Source organism: Podarcis pityusensis (genome assembly GCF_964106645.2).
Source record: "Podarcis pityusensis genome assembly, chromosome: 15".
Lineage (NCBI taxonomy): Eukaryota > Metazoa > Chordata > Lepidosauria > Squamata > Lacertidae > Podarcis > Podarcis pityusensis.
The window spans coordinates 23,443,327-23,469,285 of NC_138040.1; the positions used below are offsets into that span (position 1 = coordinate 23,443,327).

Genomic DNA, 25,959 nt, shown 5'->3' on the forward strand with positions numbered 1-25,959 from the left:
TGCATGGAGATAAACAAAGTGAAACACACCTGCAGCACTTTTTGCAACAAGGAAGACTTATTCCTTGAAACATTCTGTTGGAATTTGGAGACAGAGCTCGATTCAAATTAAAGCAGGGGTACAAAGCAACCCTTCCCGTGCCATAATGGGAAACAGGAACAGAGCAAAAGCTGACCCAAGAATGCACACTGTATGCCATGGGTAGGCAAACTAAGGCCCGGAGGCCAGATCCGGCCCAATCGCCTTCTAAATCTGGCCCGCAGATGGTCCAGAAATCAGCGTGTTTTTACATGAGTAGAATGTGTCTTTTTATTTAAAATGCATCTCTGGGTTATTTGTGGGGCATAGGAATTTGTTCATTATTTTTTTCCAAAATATAGTCCACCCCCCCAAGGTCTGAAGGACAGTGGATCGGCCCCCTGCTGAAAAAGTTTGCTGACCCCTGCTGTATGCTCTTAGAAATTCATCAGTGAAAGGCCACATGGGATTAGGAGGTAAAGTTTCCAGGAGGTTCAACGCCCACACCCTTCTCTTTGAAATGTGCAGCCAGGTTTGCTGCATATTCCATAGGTTTGTGGAAGCGCACTGCACACAGGGATCAAGTGTGGAATTCAGCTCCCCCCTGAGAGCAGCAACTTTTTAAAGGCAGGCTTGTGGTGGAAATGCACAGAAAAGTTTGAAAATGCACAGAAAAGTTGGAACAGAGGATAGGTGAGTAGAGAGATCAAAGCGACAGAGATGGTTTAGGAATCCAGAAATCTCCCACTGGATCTGTTTTAACTCCTTCTAAGCAAGCTGAGCTACACCTGAGCTTGCAGCATAGACCATGCCTGCAGAAGCTTAGAGGTTTCCCAGCCAACAGCTATATATGCATTCTGCTCATGCACAGAATAAGCATTCCTCTCTGGTTAGACGTCCAAAGGAAGGCACCTTATGTCAGTGGGAGGACATCTGTTTTGCACACGGAAGGCTGCCAGGTTCAGTTCCCAGTACCTCCATTAAAAGTATGGAGAAAGATCCTGCTCCTCTTGAGATCTTGGAGCAGGTACAGTCAGCAATGTGCCCTTCAAATGCTTTGGTAATACAACTCCCATCAATCATGGCCATTGGCCATGAAGGGCATGGGGCTGATGGAGTCCAACAACATCATTGGAGGACATCATGGTGGCTGCCCTTGCTGTACAGAAGTCTTTCTCTTTTTTTCTTTTTTTTAAAGATATTTATTAAGATTTTCAAAATGTTACAAAACAAAAACAAAAAAAGAAAAAAGTACAAAAATAAAAATGGCTAAAAACAACTCAATCTTTCCATTACTTATTTTTCATTAGCTTATTTCCCGGACCTCCTCACGCCTCCCTTTTTTGTATTCCAGTTCAGATGGTTGGTTCAGCAAATCCTTACCCTCTTTGTTTATCCTAATCTTTAATCTTAAAATATTGTAACGTTAAATTTTTACCTATTAATAATCCATTTTTCATATTCCCTTATAGTATTACAGCTGAAAACCACTTAATTTCTATCCAACATCATTCTAACATTCATTAATTTTACAATATTTCTGTAGATAGTCCTTAAATTTCTTCCAATATTCTTCCACCGACTCTTCTCCCTGGTCTCGGATTCTGCCAGTCATTTCCGCCAGTTCCATATAGTCCATCACCTTCATCTGCCATTCTTCCAGAGTGGGTAGATCTTGTGTCTTCCAATACTTTGCAATGAGTATTCTTGCTGCTGTTGTGGCATACATAAAAAAAGTTCTGTCCTTCTTTGGCACCAATTGACCGACTATGCCCAAGAGAAAGGCCTCTGGTTTCTTCAAGAAGGTATATTTAAATACCTTTTTCAATTCATTATATATCATCTCCCAGAAAGCCTTAATCCTTGGGCACGTCCACCAAAGGTGAAAGAATGTACCTTCAGTTTCTTTACATTTCCAACATTTATTATCGGGCAAATGATAATTTTTTGCAAGCTTGACTGGGGTCATGTACCACCTGTATATCATTTTCATAATATTCTCTCTTAAGGCATTACATGCCGTAAACTTCATACCTGTGGTCCATAACTGTTCCCAGTCAGCCATCATTATGTTATGTCCAACATCTTGTGCCCATTTGATCATAGCAGATTTCACCGTTTCATCCTGAGTATTCCATTTCAACAGCAAGTTATACATCTTTGACAAAATCTTGGTTTTGGGTTCTAACAGTTCTGTTTCTAATTTTGCTTTTTCCACCTGGAAACCAATTTTCTTGTCCAAATTATATGCCTCCATTATCTGATAATAACGAAGCCAGTCTCGCACTTTGTTTTTTAACTTCTCAAAACTCTGCAATTTCAGTCTATCTCCATCTTGTTTCAAAATTTCCCAATATTTTGGCCATTTGGCCTCCATATTGAGCTTTTTCAGAGCTTTCGCTTCCATCGGTGATAGCCACCTTGGGGTTTTATTTTCCAATAAGTCCTTATGTCTTATCCAAACATTAAACAATGCTTTCCTGACAATATGGTTTTTAAATGCTTTATGTGCTTTGACCTTATCATACCACAGATATGCATGCCATCCAAATACATTATTAAAACCTTCTAGGTCCAAAATGTCAGTGTTTTCAAGAAGCAGCCATTCTTTCAACCAGCAAAAAGCTGCTGATTCATAGTAAAGTTTAAAGTCTGGCAGGGCAAATCCACCCCTTTCCTTTGCATCAGTTAATATCTTAAATTTTATTCTGGGCTTCTTGCCCTGCCAGACAAATCTAGAGATGTCTCTCTGCCACTTCTTGAAGCAATCCATTTTGTCCACAATTTGCAATGTTTGAAACAAAAACAACATTCTAGGCAATACATTCATTTTTATCGCAGCAATACGACCCAGCAGTGAAAGCTTTAAATTTGACCAAATTTCTAAATCTTTTTTCACTTCGGCCCAGCATTTTTCATAGTTGTCTTTAAATAGGTTCCCATTTTTTGCTGTCATATTAATCCCCAGGTATTTCACTTTCTTAACCACTGTTAAACCTGTTTCATTCTGAAACCTCTCTTTCTCAATCAGTGTTAAGTTTTTCTCTAAAACCTTGGTTTTTAACTTATTCAGTTTAAATCCAGCAACCTGACCAAATTCTTGAATCAGTTCTAAAACCCTTTTAGTACTAGATTCTGGCTCCTGTAACGTCAGTACTAAGTCATCTGCAAATGCTCTCAATTTGTACTGTTTAGCTCCGACTTGTATACCTTTAACCAACTGGTCCCTTCTAATCATATTCAGCAAAACCTCCAGGACCGATATAAACAGCAGTGGGGAAATTGGGCAGCCTTGTCGTGTCCCTTTTTCTATCTTAAATTCTTCCATCACCACATTATTTACAATTAGTTTAGCCTTTTGTTCTGAATAAATTGCACTTATAGCGTTTTCAAAGCCTTGGCCTACCCCCATCCCCTGTAGGTTCTTCTTCATAAAACTCCAAGAGATATTGTCAAAAGCTTTCTCCGTGTCCACAAATATCAAAACTGCTTTAGTATTTATGTTCACTTCTAGTTTTTCCAAAATATCAATTATATTCCTCAAATTGTCAGACAAGTGTCTTCGCGGGAGAAAGCCCGCTTGGTCTGTACAGAAGTCTTTCTCAGCTCTCTGAAGATGCCAGGGATTCTGCCAGGGATCTTCTGCATGAAAACTGTGCGCTCCACCAGAGCTTTGTGGAGAGGCCACTTGACATCTTGCATTGCTTAATGCTGACTGGTTTATCAAGTCTGAACATCAGTCAGCATTATACCTCATCCCGCAGTTCTTGTCATCACGTAAGGAACTGCTCCAGAATGCAGTTTCCTCTCCTAACTCCCATCTGCTCCTTTTTGAACAATGAATTGGGGAGGGCGGGAGTTTTTGCTTCATCTTCCGTTCATTTGTTAATGAGCCTGCAATGTGCCTTCCACCTCAGTCCACATCCTTGCTTCATTGGGGTTTAGCAGATTATGCACAGGCGCTCAGATGAGGGCAGGGGAGCCAATATCATAAGCACTCCAACACATCATGGAAATAACACTATAAATAGAAAAGAGCTGGCTTGAACTTCCACAAAGAGGGTCCTCTGGCATCCCCTTGATGCCTTAAACACACACACACACCCCTTTACCCACAGCATTTGAGCATTCTTCCCCTTTCCTGTCTATGGGAATACTGCATCCAATTCCCTCTCTGAGCATTGCCCTGAAAGCTTAGAGAGACTCAGCCAACCCGGCTGCACACATTGGCTGCCTCCCTCGCTGACTGTTTTGCAATTTTAATTTCGCACCTTCCTAAACAGCAAAGATTTATCGTGCACTCGACAGAAATATTTAATTTTCCAAATGTCTCTTATTCATAGACTGTAGGGAGAAAGGCGGGGGGTGGAATTGAGAGCTCCTACATCTTTGCATGAATAACCTTCTGAATACAGCCGTCATCCCCCTTCTGGAAAAGAACCACCTTGGTATAAGCTTGCAGCCAGTGTTATCATAACCACCACTTCATGTCTTCCAGAGCTGGGCCCTTGTGTTGGAAGAGGGGCTGGGACAGTGCCCTGCAAAGCCCTGGTTCAGATTAAGAGGAGCTGTTTTATCTAGCTGCATCAGAAGTGTGCCAGCAAGGCCCCCTTCTATTGGCCTGACTGGAAGCAATTGCCCATTGTCTCCTTCCCTCCATAAGCAGCCATTCCACCAGGACACAGCAGGGGAAATTGGTAAGATAGTAAGTCCACCTTCCATCAGTCTGGCTGGGGCCAAGCACTGGTTCACAATTGGCCCTCTGCTCCTAGCTCTGCCTGTTGGTAGATATTCTATCTATCACTGTCATAACCCATTGACTTGGATGCTGACTTAAAGAGAGGACCAATGAAGCCAAGGAGAACGGGCTGTATAAACCATCAATGAGTCAGAGGATTAACTTATAAGTTACGTTGGTCAGATGTTTAAATGAGCATGCTTAACCTAGCCTTCCAAACTGAGGCCTCATGGCTGCTTTTTCTCCAAATGACCGGTTTAGCGCACTTGTTTAAACACTTGACTAAAGTCGCATACATTTTGGCCCTCATACAGCCATCATCAGAGCAAGTAGTCTTTACTTTCTAGGTGCTGTCCAAGGTGCTAAAGATTATGTCTTTGACCACTAGGAACATAGGATGCTGCCTTCTACCAAGTCTGTCAGACTACTGGTCCATCTAGCTCAGAACTGCCTACACTTGGTGGAAGTGTCTCTCCAGTGTTTCAAACAGGAGTCTTTCCCAGCCCTACCTGGAGGTGCTGGAGATTGAACCTGGGAAACTCTGCTCTACCACTGAGCTGTGGCTCTTCCCCAGTCTGACTCCAGTTCCAGATTCTGATCTAAGTGACTACTACATAGTCTCTGCCCATCGATCTAGATCTCACCATGAGCTGGCTCACCCTGCTTGCCACGAGGGTGCAAATTGAAGAAAAACAAACAACCCCACACCTGTTGAAGCAGAAAAAGCTTAAGGTAAGTGACTACTACATAGTGACTACTACATAGTCTCTGCCCATCAATCTAGATCTCACCATGGGTTGGCTCACCCTCCTTGCCAGGACAGGCCATGGTCATTGCAACAAGCATGCAATATCATGCAAGAATCGCTACCTAAATTTGCTCATCCTCCTTTTCACCACCCATCCCTGTTTCTTACTTTTTACACCATGCCTTCTGGATTGTAAGCCATCTGTTTTACATTGCAAACACTTTTGAGTGCATTGGCAGAAAGGTGGCCTATTAATGTAGTCAGTCAGTCAGAAAAGAGAGCAAGAAGATGAGGCATTCGGGTCTTTGAGAAAAAATAAAAAGCAGGAAAGATGAAGAGAACAGGAAGCTTCCCTTCCCAGCAGCCTGGAAACTGGGTGCCAGGCAGCGGTGTATTGACAGATTCTAGGGTGCAGGAGTTTATCATTGCAGCCCCCACAGCCACGTCTCGAAGGAAAATCTGTAGCCTTGCCTCCAAAGGGAATAAAAAAATGCAAACAGCTGTGTTAACCAAGTATCATTTAAACTGCTAGCATGATGCAGGAACCTAAACAAAACAAAAGAAAAGAAGTACCTAGCCCCTTATTTATTATTCCCCTCATTCTTGGACCACCCCATACTACAGCCAGAAACAGTAAAATGTGTAAGTCTCAGTATCACCTCATTCACTCGCTTCAGCAAGGAAGATCCCACAGTTACCCTGGTGCTCCTAAATATCTTATCATTCCTGCACTGGTTGGGGGGAGGGGGAATCCTAGTTCTGCAATACTCATTATCCACCCTCCACTACACCACTGTTAATTCACCAATGGCAACTGGGTCATTGCACCCCAACTTGTGCAAGGTGGGCCTATCAACAGCCACTGCAGCTAAACAGAACCCAAGTCATTCTTCTAAGAACACAATGTAATTTTGACAGCACTGCCCTGGTTAGCAGAGGTACGGAGTGCCCTTAGCTCCGATTACACCAAGGACTTTGAGTTTTCTATGCCTCCAACAGCCAAATCACATTGGCAGGTGCCTTGTGCTTTAGGAAGCAGAATTTAAATAACAATAATATAAAAAAAACATTGGCACCTGGCCTAAAAGAATGATCCAGAGAGAGGAGGAGAAGATTGTGCTGCCAGATATCTGGGACTTAGCAACAGCCAATCCATCCCTCCGGCAATATGAGCTCTGCTGGGGAGGGGGAAAAATGAGAAGAGATAATATATGGAAAAACTGAGACATGCCAGGGAGAAAAAGAAAAAGATCATTACCATAAAAAGTTCCCCAAAAGTACAACTCTCAGAATAAAAGCCATGCAAATTGAAGAGAAACAAACAATCCCACACCTGTTGAAGCAGAAAAAGCTTAAGGTACAATCGGGACTGCTTTCCATGCATGCTTATTACAGCCCCAACAGCTAAATGGAACTTGCATATACAGGCAGGGGTGGAGGAAGGGGGTGGGGTGGCCCCAGGTGTCACCACTGAGGGGGGTGACAAAATGCTGGGCAGCACTCACTGTGGGACCTGCAGTGCACCCGAGCCACACATCTCTCCTGGGTGGCTTGGGCACCCACTGGCTCTGCGCTGCCCCAAACGATCCACCCACCACCTCCCTCTCAGCTGTAGGGCAGCTGAGTGGGAGGAGGCAGGCAGACTCCTCTGAGGCCCTCCGGAGCATCCTGCCCCAGCTCGCCCCACCCCGCAGGCAGATGGCCCCACCCCTGGGTGCAGGACACACACGCTGCCCCAAGTGCCTTATTGGCTTGCTCCGCTGCTGTATACAGGTGCATTATACTTGGAGCCACCATAAGCTGAGGACAAAAAAACAGGAGAAAGGCCACCAACTTTGTGACCTACTTGTGAATGGTCCAAGGTGCCAGGCTGGTGGGAACATAAGGCAAACCCTGCTGGATCAGGCCAGCAGCCCAGCAAGCAGGACCTGATAACTCTCCCCTCCTGTGGTTTCCAGCAACTGGGTATTCAGAAGCATTACTGCCTCTGACTATGGAGCATAACCATCGTAGCTAGCAGCCATTGATCACTTTCTCCTCCATGAATTTGTCCAGTCCTCTTTTAAAGGCATCCAAGTTGGTAGCTGCCAATGTTTTCACTACCCCTGATTCTGTGCTTTCCAAAGTAGCTTGATCTGCAGGGGATGCTGCTCATCTCCCAAAGCTGATGTCTGAAACACAAGCTGCTAAGGAACGTGGAGCAGCAGAGCAGTTGGCAACCATACCGGAGCCCTATTCTAGATTAACTGAGCCAGAAAGACAATTCTTAGGGCTTCTATGGCACATTCTTGAGATGGGAGAAAGAGGAAGTAGGATCTCATAGAGTCCTCCCACCACCAAGCACTCAAGTCTGCTTCTATCAGTAGAACTTCCTCTACCCTAGGGGATCTTCACCTAAACTTTGCAACTTAGCAGAAAATGTCCTTTGGCAAAGGCCACATTTCCATGTTGTTAATCCATCACATTGGATTTTGAGGTATTCCACCTCTGCTAAGATTTGTAACCTGCGGTACAGAGGGCGGAGCCTGAAGATGAAGGACAGCACCAGGTGAGATGGGATGCAGTGAAGTTGAATGGTGCCTGGTAAGGGAGAGATGGTACCTGACTAGTCAAGGGAAGAGCCCAGTTGTGTCACATGGTACACAGTTAAACTATGGAACTCACTCCCACAGGAAGCAGTAAAGATAGCCAGCTTGGATGTTTTTAAAAGAGGATTGGACAAATCCACAGAGAATAAGGCAACTAACCACAATGACAATGCTCTGTTTCCACAGATGGAGAATACTTCTGAATACCAGTTGTTGGAAGAAGATTGTGCTCAGGTTCTGCTTGCTAGTTTCCCACAGATATCTGGTTGGCCACTGTGAGAGAAGGATGCTGGACTAGATGGGCCTTTGGCCTGATCCAGCAGGGATTCCTTTTGTATACTTTGACTGGATTTACAACTCCATGGTCCAGAGACAGGACTCCTTGTTATGCTTGATACTATTTTTCTCTCCATCACCACTCCTCTGGAAGGGCAAAAGAATGGGGAACCATGGGGAAATCTAGGGCTTCCAAATGTCTCCCTCCCTCCCTCTCAAAAAAGTAAAAACCAACTGTAAGTGGGGGGGGGGGGAGAGAGAGAATCTCAGTTTGCAAGGCAATTGTGTATTCAGAACTCATAAAGTGAAACCTCCACGTAAAACCAACCAGTCAGGTCCTGCAAATAACTGCAGTCTAATGTATGGTTGCATATGGTGCTTCAGGGTAAAGTCTGATGGACAGGGCAGGTTGCTGGGAGAGGAGGGGAAACTTCTCCAGAGCCTGATGACTCACCCTTCCTCTGAACACCCTAAGAAGGAACGTAAAACCCGAGGACCTGGCAGTCCTATCTTTTCAGCAAAGCACAAGATTACCAATGCACAATCTGCAGTGATTTCCACCCCCCACAAGCCTGTGGCAAATCGGGGGAAATGCAGGATTGGCACAGCTGGCACAACTGACAAAGAGGAAAGACGTCTACAAACCATCTGGATTCAATTTTTGTTTTGTTTTTAACATTATAGACCAACTCTCTCTCTTTCTGAAGTCAGGCAAAATACGCAAATGATATTGCCTGGATCGGGAGGGAGGGAGGGAGGATCAGTTAGTACATCTGGGTGACTGTACCCATTACATTCCTGTTTGAATGCTATTTATTTTCATCTTATCCTTACCATTTTGGGATCCTTCTCTATGGCTAAGGAAAGATCAAGTTCTCAGCCCCGATGCTTCGTGTCAAAGTTGGGAAGTGGAAAATTCAGAAAGAGCGCTCTACTGGATCAGACCAAAGGCCTATTTTGTCCATCATCCTGTTCTCACCCCACATTAACTTTGCTGCCAATCCTCTATACTTCTTTCAAGAGCCTCCTTCCTCCATCGCTTCCAGTCCATCCAGCTCACCTTCTGGTCAGACTGCCAAGTTCTAAGAATTATGGAATAGCTGCTGTATCTGGGAATCATTCTGCTTCCATCATTCTTTCCAGACATGCCACAGACCACTTGAATGAAGCTTGTCTGGGAGCTATTGAAATATGAGATGTTAAATATTTGAAGTCCATTCCCCTTCCCAAATACCCTCGAGTGTTAAGGCTGTGGTAGCCTAGGAAAAAGCACTCTCTGTGGCAGCCCCTAAGCTGTGGAATTCCCTCCTCACAGAGGGGCATCTGTTAGCTTTGTCATGTCAATTTCATTGTATCATCATCATTTTTTATTTGTATGCCACCTTTCCACAGTTAAAAAACAATGCTCAAGGCGGCTTTCAGCATAACAAGATTTACATAATTACAAAAGTCATAAACAATAAATAAACCACATCAAAAAAATAGACAAACAAATGGGAAACAATTTTCACATGAATCAAAATCTGAAACGAAGAATACAGCATTAATATCACAGTTTAAAATGACATAGGTAAAAAATAACAGCAATTCAAACAAAAAACAAAACAAAACGGATCCCTCTCTGCCTGGCAGCAGTCCTTTATAGAGCCCATCAGGCCCCGCCCTGGGCCAGGTGTTGAGCGGCAGGACTGGGGCCCTCAGGTGTTGAGCAGGGGAGTCCTCCTGGGTGGTAGCCACAGCAGCAGTTCTTATAGGCCTGTCAGGCCCCGCCCTGGGCCAGGTACTGAGTAGCAGGACTGGGGCATGATAATAATTATTATTATCATGTGTATGGGATGTTGGGGAGGGGTGGTACGTCTGGTGGGAGATGCATTGAACTCCTTCTGGATCCCCACCCTGCACTCAGCTCTCACCTGCGGCTTCTAGAAGCTGTCAGCATACAACATTGGCCACACCCTGGGAAACAGCTTCAAATAGCCAGCTAAACCAGGTGAGGGTAGCCAGTGGGTCTCAGAACCTCAGTGAGTAAGGGATTTCCCTGGCATGGGAAGACAGGCTCCGGTGGATTAAGCAGCTGAGACCAAAAGTGGATCCCACAGTCAAGAAGGTGGCTTCTGCAGATGCTGTAGAGGGAAGTGAGGGGCAGATGGGGCACGTCCACCTGGAAAGGTAGCCCATCTAGGAGGAGGAAAATTCTGATCCTTAACCTTCCCTGCCTTGTGCAATATCTTCAGGAGAAGGAAAGGCTAAAGAGTCAACCCTACACAAATCTGCAGTGGAGTCCCTTGTATGTCTTGTATGTATGCCTTGTATGTCTCCTTCTGGCAACTTTTGCAGCCAAGCTGGTGCCAGATGTGTTGCTCTGCTTTCATTTGGACCACATCAGTGAGGCCGAGAGAGGGGTCTTGTCATCTGGGCAGCCCAGGATGACAAGCTTAGACCTATGTCCTAGTTTAGGCTTGTGTCCCAAGGAGGTCACTATCTGTCCACTTGGTTTCTTATGTGGAATGGGGAACACAGGATGCCATTTTTTCCTTCAGCAAAATGTCTTGGCCAGACAACTCTGGGGAAGGGCCATAGCTCAGTGGAAGAGCATCTGCCTTGCATGCTGAGAGTCCCAAGTTCACTCCCCAGCATCTCCAGGTAGGGCTGGGAGAGATCCCCTGCCTGAAGCCCTGGAGAGCAGCTGCCAGTCATTGTGGACAATGAATTTGTGGTCTGATTCAGTATGTATATTCCTATGCCCCTTCGTATGTTCCTCTTTGGTGGGATACGGTTATGCATGTTTCTCAGGTGTTGACTTGATTGTGTGAATGGACCATCAGAGACATTACATCACCCATATGAATGAATGAACTTTATTACGGTCACAGACCAGGATAAAAAAAAACAACAACATATAAATAAAATAGCAGTTAGGATTTTTTTTAACTGATAAATGTTGGAGCAAATAAGGACAAAGAAACAAGCATAGGATAAAACATCTGAATAAAATACAAGATTAAACACGGATAATGGATGGATAAAAACTGATAATTAAAAGAGATAAGAACTAAAAACAAATAAAAACATGCAGTTAAAACAACTATAAGAGGCTGCAGAGTAGAAGCCTCTGAAATAGATGACACTCACAGCATTAGAAACTGATGTGCAAATATCGTTAAAACAAACAATTAAAACAATGTACAACAATAAATTTAGAAACAATGTGCAACAATAAACCATCACCCATATAATTTCTGTATCAAAACCAGGGATAGAAGAAAGCATTGTTTTCCATTCTGTCCTGTAGTCATTGCATGCAGCATGTTTGCATTCTGCTGCTGTTCATCTTCTGCCAAAAAAATTGCATTCATCATCTTGCTGTCTGCTGTGCCAAAATTATACAGCTTACATAAATAATTACATAAATGACGTTCCCATTACATTATTCCACTCCATTTTAATGCAAAGAAAACACAGTGCTAATGGGGGAAACATAATTAATTATCATTTGAGGACTGAAAGCAACAAATACTGACTGCATTTGCTAGATTAATTTCTGTTCCAGGCGGGGGACACATACGCAAACATTGGAGATTTCCACTCCCATATCCATTGGAGTTTTCTCACATCCCTAATTGAAACACACAAAACTTTCTCAAAAGGAAATAGTTCACACATTCATCTGCCGCTCCCCAAGTGATAAAGGGATGTACATGCATGTGTGAATCAGACTTTCTGCCCGGGAAAAATGCCTAGGCACTCAGCATACTGTTCTTCAAACTCACAATTCAGTGCCTCCCCACTTCCAGGCATGCACTTTTAGCAGAGACCACTTTTCATCTTCCCACTCTTCTTCCCCATTCTCCAAGCCCAGCCACAACTAAACATTGTGTGTCCCGGCTGATCTGTGATAAGAATTGCACATATATTTTAACCACCCGTCACATCTCGCTTGCCAAAGCTCATCCAACAAAGAGGAAGGGGACATGAGCCCCTGAATAGTACCTGGCAACAACAAGCCACCCATAAAATAGATTCGCTCCCCTAACCCCTGCTAGATTGCATTTTGTTATCTGACTGCACCCTCGCGCCACCGCGCCAAATCTATTTGCAGCTTTCCCCTTTGCTCACAGTTCTCATAAAGAACTTCCTTCTGTCACCATTAAAGCCTTTTGTCCTTTCATATTCATTGACTAACTACTCCCCACGGTTCCATGTTCTTTCATTCCTTTCAATATGTTCCTTGTTAGCTCACATCCAAAATAAAAACAGCAGTATCCCAAACAGTGCATCCGTTTCTCTTAGTGCATTTTATAAACCCAATTTATACTTGCGGGGGGAGAGAGCCCTTTGCAAAAAGCACATGTCACTCCCTCTCTCTTAACACTTGATCTGGTTCCCCAAAGCCTGCTTAAGTAGGCATTTGCAGTTTATACCAGTGCTTTAATTTGGGATTGGGGGTGGTTTTAATTTATTTATCACAAAGCATACAAGTGAAAAGTAACCACTTTCCGAAACATTACTGCAGCTTGTGGAGTTGAAATAGACTTGTAGAACAAAACTGTTCAATGTAAGTACATCGTAAACACATTGGGGGGGTGAACATATTTCCTTTATACTTTTAATCTGTATCAAAATAGCCTCTCCACACTATGTGGCTGGAGGGGGCGCACTTCCTTTGTTTTCTCTCTCTAAGGGATGAGTTGATGCCACACCCAATTAAAATGGTCTTTTTTAGTGGATCCCAATGCACCCTAAAATGGAGCATGATAAACTTTGAAAGTGCCATATCCCACACCACTTATTTTTTTCCATCAAATTTGTGCACTTCTTGATTGGGGGGGTGGGGCTTTTAAAAGGCTTGAAAAAAGAATAAAACAATAAAATATTGGTAAAAACAGGTTAAAGCATCTATTTAAAGCATTTGGAAAAAAATAACACCTGCAATCAACTAAAAACAAATGAAAACACACATCAGCAATCTATATAGCTGGGCAGGCTTTCTAAAGAAAAAAGTTTTAGCAGGTGCCGAAAAAGAGTACACTGAAGGCACCTGCATGGTGTCAATAGGCAGGGAGTCCCAAAGTGTAGGTGCTGCCACACAAAAAGATTGTTTCCTTGCAAATGCAGAACAGGTATTTTGTGACACCGGTAACAGTGGCAGTTCCACAGATGAAAGCAGTCAAGTGGGCATATATGGGGCAAGGAGATCTCACAGGTAAACTGCTCCCAAGTTGTTCAAACCCAATAATAAGGACTTGAAACGAGACTACCTGAGAAGAGGGAACGGAAGATTTGAAATGCTGAGCCACTATCGTTCTGGCAGCCACCAAGCGTGAAGAGATACTAATGTTTTTTGTTTGCCATTGGGACTTAAGGAGCTTTCCAGAGGCAACAGAGCAAAGGAGGGGTCTAAGACTGTGACATCAGATGATCTATCAAAGATCCAGGACCAGAAATCCCAAATCTCCCCACATTCCCACCACATATGAAGGGAAGTTCCTCTATGGCCACAACTCCACCATTGACATGAACTGGCAGGACTACAGGGAGGAGGAGGAGGATGTAGCCAGGACTGGGACACACCAGAGCAAGCTGGGGACGGGGAAGGAGAGGTTGGGGAAGGAAGTACTCACAGGGTCATGGAGGATGACAAAGGGATGGGGCCAGTGCGCAGGAACCAGAGCAGCAGGACCCATTGCCAGAGCCAGAGCAGCCCCTGTCCCCACGAACATAGTCTAAGGCATAGGGAGCAGCTGCAGGGACACTCCAGGAGGCTGAGGCAAGCAAGGGCTCACAGCCCAGCTCACTAGCTGACCAGGTGGGACTCGCTAGCTGTGGGGTGAGGTTTGTGCTTCCTCAGCTGGAGTAGACTTGGAGCAGGTGAGGGTCACATGCCTCATCAAGCCCAGATGGTACAATCAGCATGCAGAGTATAAAAGGGCAGCAGAATTGGGTCTGCTTCACTGCCCATGTTGATGGACTTCAGCTTAGATGCTCCAGAATCTCTGTGGGACTTTGGGTGCATGGATTGACCCTGGACTGGAGAGGTGACATATTAACGGAAGGTTACCAGATTTTTTTCAATGAATCCGGGGACACTGTTCAACTTCAATGGATTTTGTATGGGGACTGATTTGTAAATCCAGGGACTGTCCCCGGGAAACAGGGACATCTGGTAACCTTACGTGCTGCCAGGTTCAGAACAGTCAGCAAAGCTTGTCAGTTAAATTTTAACAGAATTTACACACACATCCTTTTTATCCAATTCATTCCCACCATAGCCTTTGAAAATAGCATTTGCAGGGTACATCTCAGAAGGGAAGGGAGCTGGGTCTCCAACGCATCTTCCCCAATTAGAGCACTGTTTGCTGAAAGTTCCTTGCTATCACTCCCATTTCCAATAATCATTCAAGAAGAAGGCTTAGGGGAAAGATGTGGCCCTCTCGATATTTGCTGAACTATCACTCCCACCATCCCTGATGGTTGGCCATGCTGGCTGGTGCTGATGGGAATTGGAGTCCACTAACATCACATTGACTACCCCCAACCCTGGCTGCAGGTAATACATTGACCAATTGTCTGATGCTGTACTGGGCAGACTCCTGTGTTCCTTATGACTCGTTTGAATGCTAAAAACTAATGACTGAAGTGAATAGAGCTTCCAGAGACATTCCCCAAACCATGGCCTATCTGTCAGAGAAAAGAATGCAGCGCATTGTTAAACTGTGGAACTCGCTCCCACAGGAGGCAGTGATGCCTACCAACTTGGATAGCTTTCAAAGAGGATCAGAGAAATGAACAGGGGAACACCATTGCTAGAGGCATCATGCCTCTGAATACCAGTTTCTGGGAATCACGGGGAGGGGGTGCTGCTGCACTCATGTCCGGCTTGAAGGCTTCCCACAGGCATCTGATGGACCACTGTGATAACATGGGGTATTATGGGGTATCTCAGTGTTTAGGGGCTAAACAGGCTGGGATAGCAGGCTTGTTGGTTTTGAATGTCTGATGTAGATTTTTTCAATTTCGTTGTTCTGTATGGGACAATGACAATAAAGATTATCATATCATATCGAGAGCCAGTGTGGCATAGTAGTTACAGTGCTAGAACTAGGACCTATGAGACCAAGATTCAAATCCCCACTTAGTCATGAAGCCCATATTGGTTGACCTTGGGCCAGCCACTCCCTTTCAGCCTAACCTACCTCACAGGAACGATGTGTAGAGAAAAAGGAGAGGGAGAGAAGAGTGCATGTTACATTGAATTCCTTGGAGAGGGGGGATCTGAATGGATGGATGGATGGATGGATGGATGGATAGACACAGAGCTGCAGATGTTGCAGCTCAGGTTCCAGTTGCATTCTGTGAGTATTGAACAGTGTTAGTTTGTTTTATAACTATCCCAGGGGAGGGGGGAATATAATGTAACAGCATAGAGCTACACACACACACCCCAACCTGTCTTCACCTTTCCCCACCAGTTGTCTTCCATACACATGCTCACAGTCAGGAAAGAAAACACACACCCATAAGAGACGGCTTGATTATTTTCTTCCACTTGAGTGAATTTCCCCAACTAATGAGAGGCTTCTGGCTGCTCTAACAAGACTAGCTCTGGTTCCACCCACTGAGCTAAGAGTGGTAAAGGAATTTATTTTTCTTAAACCATTTCAGCATGTTAAATCGTGATCCAGCTGACTTGCTGGGGACACCTGAATTTCCACGCGTTCTTCCAGCTATGGGAATATCTGCTAAAAAATAACAACAACTACTATTTGTAAATACCGGTACTTGACGGTTTGGTTTCAGCTTCAAAAAGAGGAAAAGATTTCCTTCCTTGAGGTGGGGCCTCAAACTCATGACCAGAGATTAAGAGCCTCTTGCTCTACCAAATGAGCTGTCCCAGAGTGCTAGATCCAGACATAACCCCGGGGACAAAGTCAGGCAGCAGCCCAAGTTCAGCATCACAAGGAGTTCAGGCAAGGTACAGCACAGCGAAGCAGGGGAACTAGAAGCCTGTGCTGCTTCCACCAACTGGAAGGCTTCAGAAGGAGGCCTTATATCCTCTGGCCTCCTAAACCACACCCTCACCATGGATGCTGGCAGTGAAGGAATACAGCATGGGTAGGCAAACTAAGGCCCAGGGGCCGGATCCAGCCCAATCGCCTTCTCAATCCGGTCCGCGGACAGTCCGGGAATCAGTGTGTTTTTACATGAGTAGAATGTGTCCTTTTATTTAAAATGCATCTCTGGGTTATTTGTGGGGCCTGCCTGGTGTTTTTACATGAGCAGAATGTGTGCTTTTATTTTAAATGCATCTCTGGGTTATTTGTGGGGCATAGGCATTCATTCATTCCCCCCCCAAAGTAGTCCTGCCCCCCCACAAGGTCTAAGGGACAGTGGACTGGCCCCCTGCTGAAAAGGTTTGCTGACCCCTGGAATACAGTATCAGGGGTTCCTAGAATTGTAAAGTTGGAAGGGACCCTGAGGCGCATCTAGTCTGACTCACTGCAATTTATGAGGAGACTGGTGACTTTGGGTCCATACTCCTGAGCTTTGACCCAAAGATTCTGGCACCAAAGCTTTGGGCACTAACAAAATCTCAAGGCCTGGGGGGGTGGGCAGCTCCTTAGAGAGCCTCTACACATCTGGGATTGGATGAGGTGTGAAGTGCCAGTGTGATGTAGTGGTTAAGAGCAGTAGTCTCGTAATCTGAGGAACCTAGTTTGTATCTCCGCTCCTCCACATGCAGCCGCTGGGTGACCTTGGGCCAGTCACACTTCTTTTTTTCTTTTCTCTTTTTTCTTTTTTTTAAAAAATATTTTATTAAGGATTTTCTTGTTTTACAGAAGTGTAGTGCCTCGTATTTTTTTTTTGTCATGTAACATTTTTACAAATCCGTTTCATTTGTTGAGGCATTAGGGGGAGAAGAAAAAAAAAAGAAAAAAGAAAGGGGGGTGGAGAGAGGGAAGATGGATGGGGTCGGGGTCGGGTGGCGGTGTTTCTATTATGTTTAATGTATGTAGAGTTTGGTGTCAGCGTTGCTTGTGTTGTTCACTTGTGTTCCTTTGGTGGTGAGAGAGGTTGGGGTTGGCCTAGGGTGTGATTGTTTGCTTGTGATTGGCTGTGGTGATCTTTGTTTTCGTGCGTGAGTGAGGTGGGTGGGTGTTTTGGATCAGGTTAGCCATATTGATTTGTATGCTGTTGGTGGATTATTGTCATTGTCCTGTTGGGCTGTGTATGTGATAAAGGGGAGCCATACTGGGGTGAAGGCGTCTTCTTCTGTTTGTCCCCGTGTCAGTTTCAGTTTATTAGTTAATTTTTCTAGTAGGGCTGTTTCCCATACTATTTGGTACCATTGGTCCATGCTTACTCCTGACAGGTCTCTCCAGTGTCTGGTTATGGTGTTTCTGGCTGCTGAGAGCAGGTGGGTTATGAGTTCTTTGTGGTGTAAATGGGCATTGTTGTCTTGGAAGATATTTAGTAGGGCCAATTCTGGGGTGATGTCTATTACTTGCTTAGTTATTTTACATATTTCTTGTATGGCTGTTGCCCAGAATAGTTGGATTTTGGGACACTCCCACCACATGTGGAGGTATGTGCCAGTGGAGGTGCACCCTCTCCAGCATTTTGGTGAGGTTCCTGGGTGTATTAGCGCTAGTTTCCTTGGTGTTAGGTACCACCTGTAGGTGAGTTTCAGTGTGAGTTCTTTTCTTTTCGTTGATATGGATTTAAAGGGGGGTTTAGACCACATTCTGGTCCATTGAGTGGGGTTAATCTCATAGCCTATGTCATTCTCCCATTGTTTTTTTATTGCGTCTAGGGGATTTGCGGGATTTTGGAGTAATATTTTGTATATTGCGGATACCGTCCCTTTTGAAGTCTCTCAGCCCCACTCACCTCACAGAGTGTTTGTTGTGGGGAAGGAAGGGAAAGGAGAATGTTAGCCGCTTTGACCCCTTAAAGGGAGTGAAAGGCGGGATATCAAATCCAAACTCTTCTTCTTTTTCAGTGCAGAGGTGAGACAGGGATACAGAGGAAGAACTTTCTGTGCAGAAACACATTCCATCACCGCCTCCCTTTTCAGTTCTTAGAAACAGCCTTGTATCAAGGCCGGCTTCTTTCATCCAGAGGTGAAGCACCATTTAAGAAAAACGCTTCTTAACCTAACATCCCCATTAAGTCAACGGGCGCTTTGCCACCGTCTCCAGGAAATGCAACAATGAGGTGCTTCTCTTTCTCTTAAGTGCTGCAATTAGACCTGGATGCAGCTGCTTTGATACCTATAAAGTCATTAGTGAAATAAGCACAGAGAGGAGGGGGAGGGGGGAAGCAGGGAATAAAATGTATCCAAGAAATGAAAGCACCTCGGGCTCTTTTCCTTGAGGGAAGTTTCCGAGGGTGGGGGGGGGTGTCACTTCTCTAAGCAGAATCCGAAGACTCAACATGACACTTGGCACCCTGTTTCGGGGGGGGGGGTTATCCAAAAGAAGAAGCAGCCACTTCATCCTGTTACACCCAGGCAGGATTTTGCACAAATGCCAGAAGACGCCCAACTGTTAACCCCTGAACCCTGTCTTCATTTTGGCCCCCACTTGCCTGCAAATGCTTAGCGAACCATCATTCGGTTGGAGGAGCTTAGCTTGACAGAGCCCTTTAATTAAACAAAAGTTTGAGCGAAGGAGAAGGCGGGGGGCAAAACCAACACAAATAAGGCAAAAACGGGAACAGCTGTGCCAAGGGCCGCCTGGGGCGAGCCGGTTACGGATACTGAGCGACAATCAGAACCCTCCCAGGCGAAGTTTATCGGCTGCTCTCATGGGGTGCCAAAGCACTTGTGTCCTGTTGACAGAGCACTCAAATGAAACTTGGATAAAGATCACAAATTAAGACCGACCTGGAGCCTCTATCCTCACCCTCCCATCCCAGCCTTGTGCAAGGTTTTTCCCCTGGTGCTTTCTGCAAGCTCTTAAAACTTGCATCATTAGCGGTTTATTATTGCAGACTATTTTGCTGCTGGGGTTAGACAGGGCAAGTATAAAAACCAAGACACAAAAGAGATGTGTTGGAGACTTGCAACAGAAGGCTGGAAAATAAGCAGGTGGATGAAGATGTAGCCTTTTTGGCTTGGTTTTTATCTGTTGGGGGTGTGTGTGTTTTTTTTCGGGGGGTGAATTTAATTTGACCTTATACCTTTAATTTTAAGAGCTGAACAGCAGGCCCAATTAGTTGGGCATAGAATCTTGCTTTCTTCTTATTCAAAGGATGCCCAGATAACATGTTTTGTACCATACTTGTTGTATACATGTCCAAGAAGGATGCCAGCATGGCTAATGAGCAATGTCAACTGAGTAAAAAGACAGTGGATGTCAAGAAGGGCTCCTTTAAAAAGGTTGGAAATGGAACCAAATAAAGTGAAATGGTTTTTGATGGGTTTTTGATAGTTCTGAATGTTTTGAGTATTATTATTTTTTATTAAATTGCATTGTTTGAAAATTTTGATGTTTGCCACCCTGAGTTCCTTTGGAAGGAAGGGCAGGATAAGAAGTGTGATTAAGAAATAAAAACGATCACAACTTCAGCAAAGCAAACATGAGTTGGTGTTATGGCAAGGGAACAGGAAAAGAGTTGAAGAGCATGTTGCTGAATTTAAAGGACAAAATAATTTAAAAAAAATATTTGAATGCACCTCTAACTGGAAACCAACCAGGGAGGAGAGTAGACTGTTAGGTAAGAAAGGATCTCTGAAGGAGAGAGAAGCTGGATGGAAGGAGGAGGGGCATATAAAGATGTAAATCAAACTGAAATGACAACAGCTGAACCTGTCTCAGAGCTAATCGACAATTTAAAAATTAATAAGTCACCCGAGAGTCTTTAAGGAACTCAAATGTGAAATAGCTGCATGTCTAACCAAGGCATGAAATTTGCCCCACGAGATAGTCTCCATGCCACAGGACTTCAAGATAAGATGACATTACCACCACCTAGTCAAAAAAATATTATTAAAGGGATCCAGGATATTAAAACCTCATGGCCATAACTTCTGCCCTGGGAAAATTGGTGGGAAGCATCCTTAAAGCTAGCTAGAGAAGAACAAGCCTTGCCAAAACAGCATCAGCATGGACTCTGCAAACAGAAGCCCTACCTCACTAACCTTTAAGAATTCTTCAAGAGAGCCAAACAGAATAAATAGATAAGGGAATTCTTGGATCCTAGTCGGACTTCCAAAAAGCTTTTAACAGAGTTGTTCCAAAGAGCTCCTGAGTAAATTTAGCATAGTGGTATCAGAAGCATCAACACCAGTTGACCAGCACAGATGACTGCTTTGAACAGACATTGCTGGAGTAGTGTAAGAAGCTTGGTGTGGGTTCCCATGCCACACAGCTGAAACCTGAATCAGCCTATGGTTGTTGTTGTTTGTGGTGAGGGAAAGGCACTTTGCACATGCTCGTGTGTGCTCTGTTCTTCATATTCCGAAGTTTTGCTCTAGCAGCATGGGGCCTGGTTACGAGAACAGACGGCATGGTATTGGTGGGCTTGAGCTGCATCACCTTTCCATTTGAAAAAAATAGTATGGCACCCTAATAGAAGCGGAGAAGGGAGAAAACAATAGCTTCCTTAAGCTTAAGCCATTTCTCTTCTTCCCCTCTACCAATATAAACCAGTTGGAAACCAGCTTAAATGACTGTGGCTTAATGATGAATGTGCGATAAACAGATTTTCTGATCCAGGATGTGACCACACTTCAACACACCTTCCCTCCTTCCTCTTCGCAATGCATAGTACCGCATAGAGTCAGTGTGCTGAGTTCAGGTACAGCCACAAAAACAGCTGTGAGCTCTGGGCCAGCCGACCCATGAGGCAAAGTGAGGCAACCACCTCAGGCGGCAGAATCCACAGGGGCAGCAGATCCCAACATAGACATTTATTCCCCGCTTGTTCCTGATGTAGGTCTTCACTCCCCGCTTCTTCTCTGGTGGGGAGGGAGGCACCAGGTGCCAAAATGTATTGGGCTGGGGAGGAAGTTGTTTAAAAGCACCAGAAGGGGGGGGGATAGGGGGGAAAGCCCTCCAAACATTTTGAGAACTTTCTGTCTCCCAAGTTCTATTCAAGGTTGGCTGGAGCGAGATGACACCCAGCAGAAAATGTTCTTTCAGCTGGTAAAAGCAGAGGGGGAGATGAGCACTTCGACCGAGAACACCAGCAGCAGATGGCCTTAAAACAGGAAGCTGTTCATTCTGTTTGGGCAACAAAGCATAGACAACAAAACTCTGTGGGAGAGAAAGGCAGAAAAATATAGGAGAGGAGGAGGCAGATGGGGAACAAGGAGAAGAGGCGAAATGACAACTATCTTCAAATAATTGAAGGGATGCCAAGTAGATGGCAGAGAGATTTCTTTTCTGCTGCTCTGTCGTCCTCTTCTCCTTGTGCCCTCAATCTTTCCCAGCATCAGGGTCTTTTCCAGGGACTCTTCCCTTCTCATGAGGCGGCCAAAGTATTGGAGCCTCAGCTTCAGGATCTGTCCTTCCAGTGAGCACTCAGGGCTGATTTCCTTCAGAATGTATAGGTTTGATCTTCTTGCAGTCCATGGGACTCTCAAGAGTCTCCTCCAGCACCATAATTCAAAAGCATCAACTCTTCAGCGATCAGCCTTCTTTATGGTCCAGCTCTCAATTCCATACATCACTACTGGGAAAACCAGCAGAAGAGCTAGGGGTGAACCAATGGAGGAAAAAACTGAACAATATTATAATTTTAGAATACCTAACTGTGAAGATACATAGAATGAAAGGGCTTAAGGTCAGTGAGAAAGAGGAGGATTGGTTTGAGAAGATATTGAATTATTTGGGTAGGTTTGAACAATTTGGGGCAATTAAAATGTTAAAAGTTAAATAAACCTTGTGGAGGGAGGAGTGTTAAGGTATATAGAAGTGTACATACGGTTGATTTGAATATGTATATTATTGAATATGTATATTATTGAATATGTATACCCAACGTATCAGCCGCCTAGGGGGTTTCACTATTTGTGTTCTGGTGGCTGGTAAAAAATAAAATAATAATAAAAAAAACTTTACAAACCTCATTGAGATTCTTGCTAATAGTAAGCGGTCTAGAATTATTATTAAATAAATCAATGACAATAAACACCAAGCCAAACCACTGGTCCAACTAGTTCAGTATTGTCTGCACTGAATGGCAGCGGCTCTCCAGGATTTCAGATGGGGGTCCCTCCCAGCCTTACCTGGAGATTCTGGGGATTGAAACTGGGACTTCTGGCATGCAGTGGAAACTGTTGCAGTTAGATTGCCTATCTGTGGTTAGGAATGGAATGGAAATCGGTCAAGCAAATACTGTACAGAGTCATTCAATTGCAGGGGTGTTAAGTATGCAAATGATATGCAATTAATGGTTTTGTTGAACATGGTTTTGATGTTTGCTTTACATGGAAGTGAATGCAAGTTACATATCTTACATACCTATTTGCATAACTTACATAACCTACCGTATTTTTCGCTCTATAAGACACACTTTCCCCCTCCTAAAAAGTAAGGGGAAATGTGTGTGCGTCTTATGGAGCAAATGCAGGCGGGAGGCTATGCTCAGCACTCCCTTTAAAGAACTGCGTGGAGCATGTGTGTGGTTCTTGGGGGCTTTTCCCCGAGGAGGGAGAAGGGCAGCCCTTCTCCCAAGAGCCACACACACACCCCACATGCTCTTTAAAGGGAGCACGGCTCTTGGGGGAGCCTTCCTCCCACTGCCCGGGAGAGGCTGTGTGCACCTATCCCATAAGCCAGGACAGCAAGCGGGATCACTGCGCTGCCATCCCGCTTGCTGTCCTGGCTTCTGGCTTAGCCATGTGCAGCCACTTCTGGGCAGAGGAAGCCTTCATCCCGCTGCCTGGGAGAGGCCGTGCATGGGTATCCCATAAGCCAGAACACCAAGAGGTTATCCCAGAAGCCAGATCCCTCTTGCTGTTCTGGCTTCTGGGATTCAGAATATTTTTTTTTCTTGTTTTCCTCTTCCAAAAACTAGGTGCGTCTTATGGAGCAAAAAATACAGTATGTTAAATAGAGGGCAGGAAGGTAAGCATTTGGCAGAAAGTGGACTGCAGCAGCACAGAAACAACCCTGGTTGTGATGGAAGTTGGTACCTTTTTACATCCCTGAGCCCTAAACACTGAGAGCAAGCTATGGTGGTCAAGTTCCAGCTCTGACTGAAGTCCCAATTGCAAGTTAGACATCACACAGTATCCGGCTTTTTATAATATATAAAGCCAAGTCAAGCTACAGCCTCACATTGCAAGAACATCCAGCAGACTAGAAGAACAATAGACTCTGTTGGAAAATTCAGATCCTTTTAAAGGTGGCCCATTTATTCTGGGTACCAAGACAGAATAATTTAAGTGCCAGGCTCCAGGCACATCAGTTTGAAAAGAAATATCATTCCCGGTCTCCATGATACTAATGAAATCGGATCGTTATCCATTTAGATTCATAGCCTGTTTTGTCTCAAGGCCCAGGGTGGGTGAATTGTTTCTTTATCAGGTTCATCAGCGCAACAATGCTGGGATGCAAAGTGGTGTGTTTTCACAAGAGCGGTCCTCAGATTACTGACATTGGGGTGGGCCAAAAGCAGTTTTGGGTGCTCTGATTGGTCCCTGGGGGACTTGCAGTAGATCAGTTGGCCCTGTCACATTATTAAACTGATGCTGAAGTTGCAAGCTTGATTGGGGTTGGGAGAAAATTAAATGCCACAGCTGGCCTGTTATCATTTATCATCCTCGCTATAGCCCACCTGTAAAATGGGCATATTTATTTACTGCTATTGACTATGTCTTTCTGGAGCTCTGTTGGCCAGGTTTTGAGGTTTTCTGATCTGCCATTAACTCAGTGGTGGAATCATAGAATTGTAGAGTTGGAAGGGACCATGAGGGCCATCAAGTCCAACCACCTGCAATCCAGGAATCTTTTGCCCCACTCAAACCCGCAACCTTGAGATTAAGAGTCTCATGCTCTACCAACTAAGCTATGGAGGCCAGTTTTTGGTGGTTTGTGTTTACAATACTTGTCATTAACTCAGAGGTAGTTTTGTATGAAGGAGGAAGCGACTGTCACCAACTAGGATGGCTTTAAAAGCGGATAGCACAAATTCATGTAGGAGGAGGCTATATTAGCGCCTAGCCATGGTGACTAAGCTCTGCTTCCACAGCTGGAGGCAGTAACGTTTCTGAATACCACATCCTGGAAGCTGCAGGAGGGGATCATTGAAGCCTGCTTATGGGTTTCCCACACACTCCTGGGTAGCCACTGTGAAAACGGGGTGCTGGAATAGATGGACCATTGGCTTGATCCAATGGTCTTCTTGTTTCAGTGCATGATTCAGTGTCTCAGTGCATGATTCAAGGGATGATTCAGGAAACTGGCTCTGCACCCCACCCCTATTTTACAACTGGGTTTGATGGGTAGAACCCAGACTCCTAATTAAAAGAGAGCAAAAGTACAACAGACCCTCCAAACCTGAAATGGTGGGCTAGCCCATGCTTCCCCATCCTCATGCCCTTCATCCCAGATAGTTGGCCATGCTCCCTGGGGCTGATGGAAACTGTATTTTAAAATATCAGGGTGGGTGAGTAGAATCAGGTTGGACAGCTTATGCCAGCAGTTCTCAACCTGTGGGTCCCCAGATGTTGTTGGACTACAACTCCCATCATTCCTAGCTAGCAAGGCCAGAGCTCAGGGATGATGGGAGTTGTAGTCCAACAACATCTGGGGACCCACAGGTTGAGAAAGACTGTGCTAGACTATCAGAAGCAGAGTGCTACCAACTAAGAACATGAGAGTTTGCTGGATCAGGCCAATAGCTCACCTAGTCTAGCATCTGTTCTCACGGTAGCCAAGCAACTGCAATGTAAGTTAACATAAGCACATTTATCACCCCGGAATTGCAAGGGACCCATTTCAAGGCGTCCTCAGTGGAGAAACATCTCCTTAATTCCCTTCCTTCCATGAGCTCTCAGGACGGTTTATATCAAACCTCAACAAATGGTGCATGGCAGATCATTTTTAGGCTGCCTTGTAAGCACTTCTCCAGTTTTAAACATTTTTGCAGTTTTAATCTGAATCGTTCGTTCTTCTATTTCCTCTCTCTCTCTCTCTCTCCCCCACCCTCCCCCCACCCCTAATTACGATGTGTTTCATTACACAGCTGTGCGAAGAGGCCTCCAGGCATTGGGTGCATTTCTAAAATCAAAAATAAAATAAAAATAAAGAAAGGGAGCCTGCTAGCAGAAATCTTTCTATTCGTTATTCCTGGCAGCACTGAAAGGTGTAGCAAAACTAATGACTAACGCACTGTTAGATTTTTATAATGGAACAAATAATGGGGAAATAAAAAGTGAGTACGGATGAAAGCAGAGGCCTAACAGATGATATGAGAGAGAGAGAGAGAGAGAGAGAGAGAGAGAGAGAGAGTATAAGACGGAGAATGAATACTAAAAACACCTATATAAAGAAATGGTTAGGAGCAGGAGGAGAGTAGCCGCATATAGAATGGTGTACAAACAAGGAAAGTTTCTATACAAAATCTCAGGGCATCTCTAC

At 44.6% G+C, this 25,959-nt stretch overlaps 1 protein-coding gene across 4 annotated transcripts in view; it reads right to left on the reverse strand.

The window, feature by feature from the left end:
• Positions 1-25,959, reverse strand: part of GRIK4 (glutamate ionotropic receptor kainate type subunit 4) — a 469,347-nt gene that overhangs the window by 400,250 nt on the left and 43,138 nt on the right. The gene's annotated exons all lie outside the window — the stretch shown is intronic.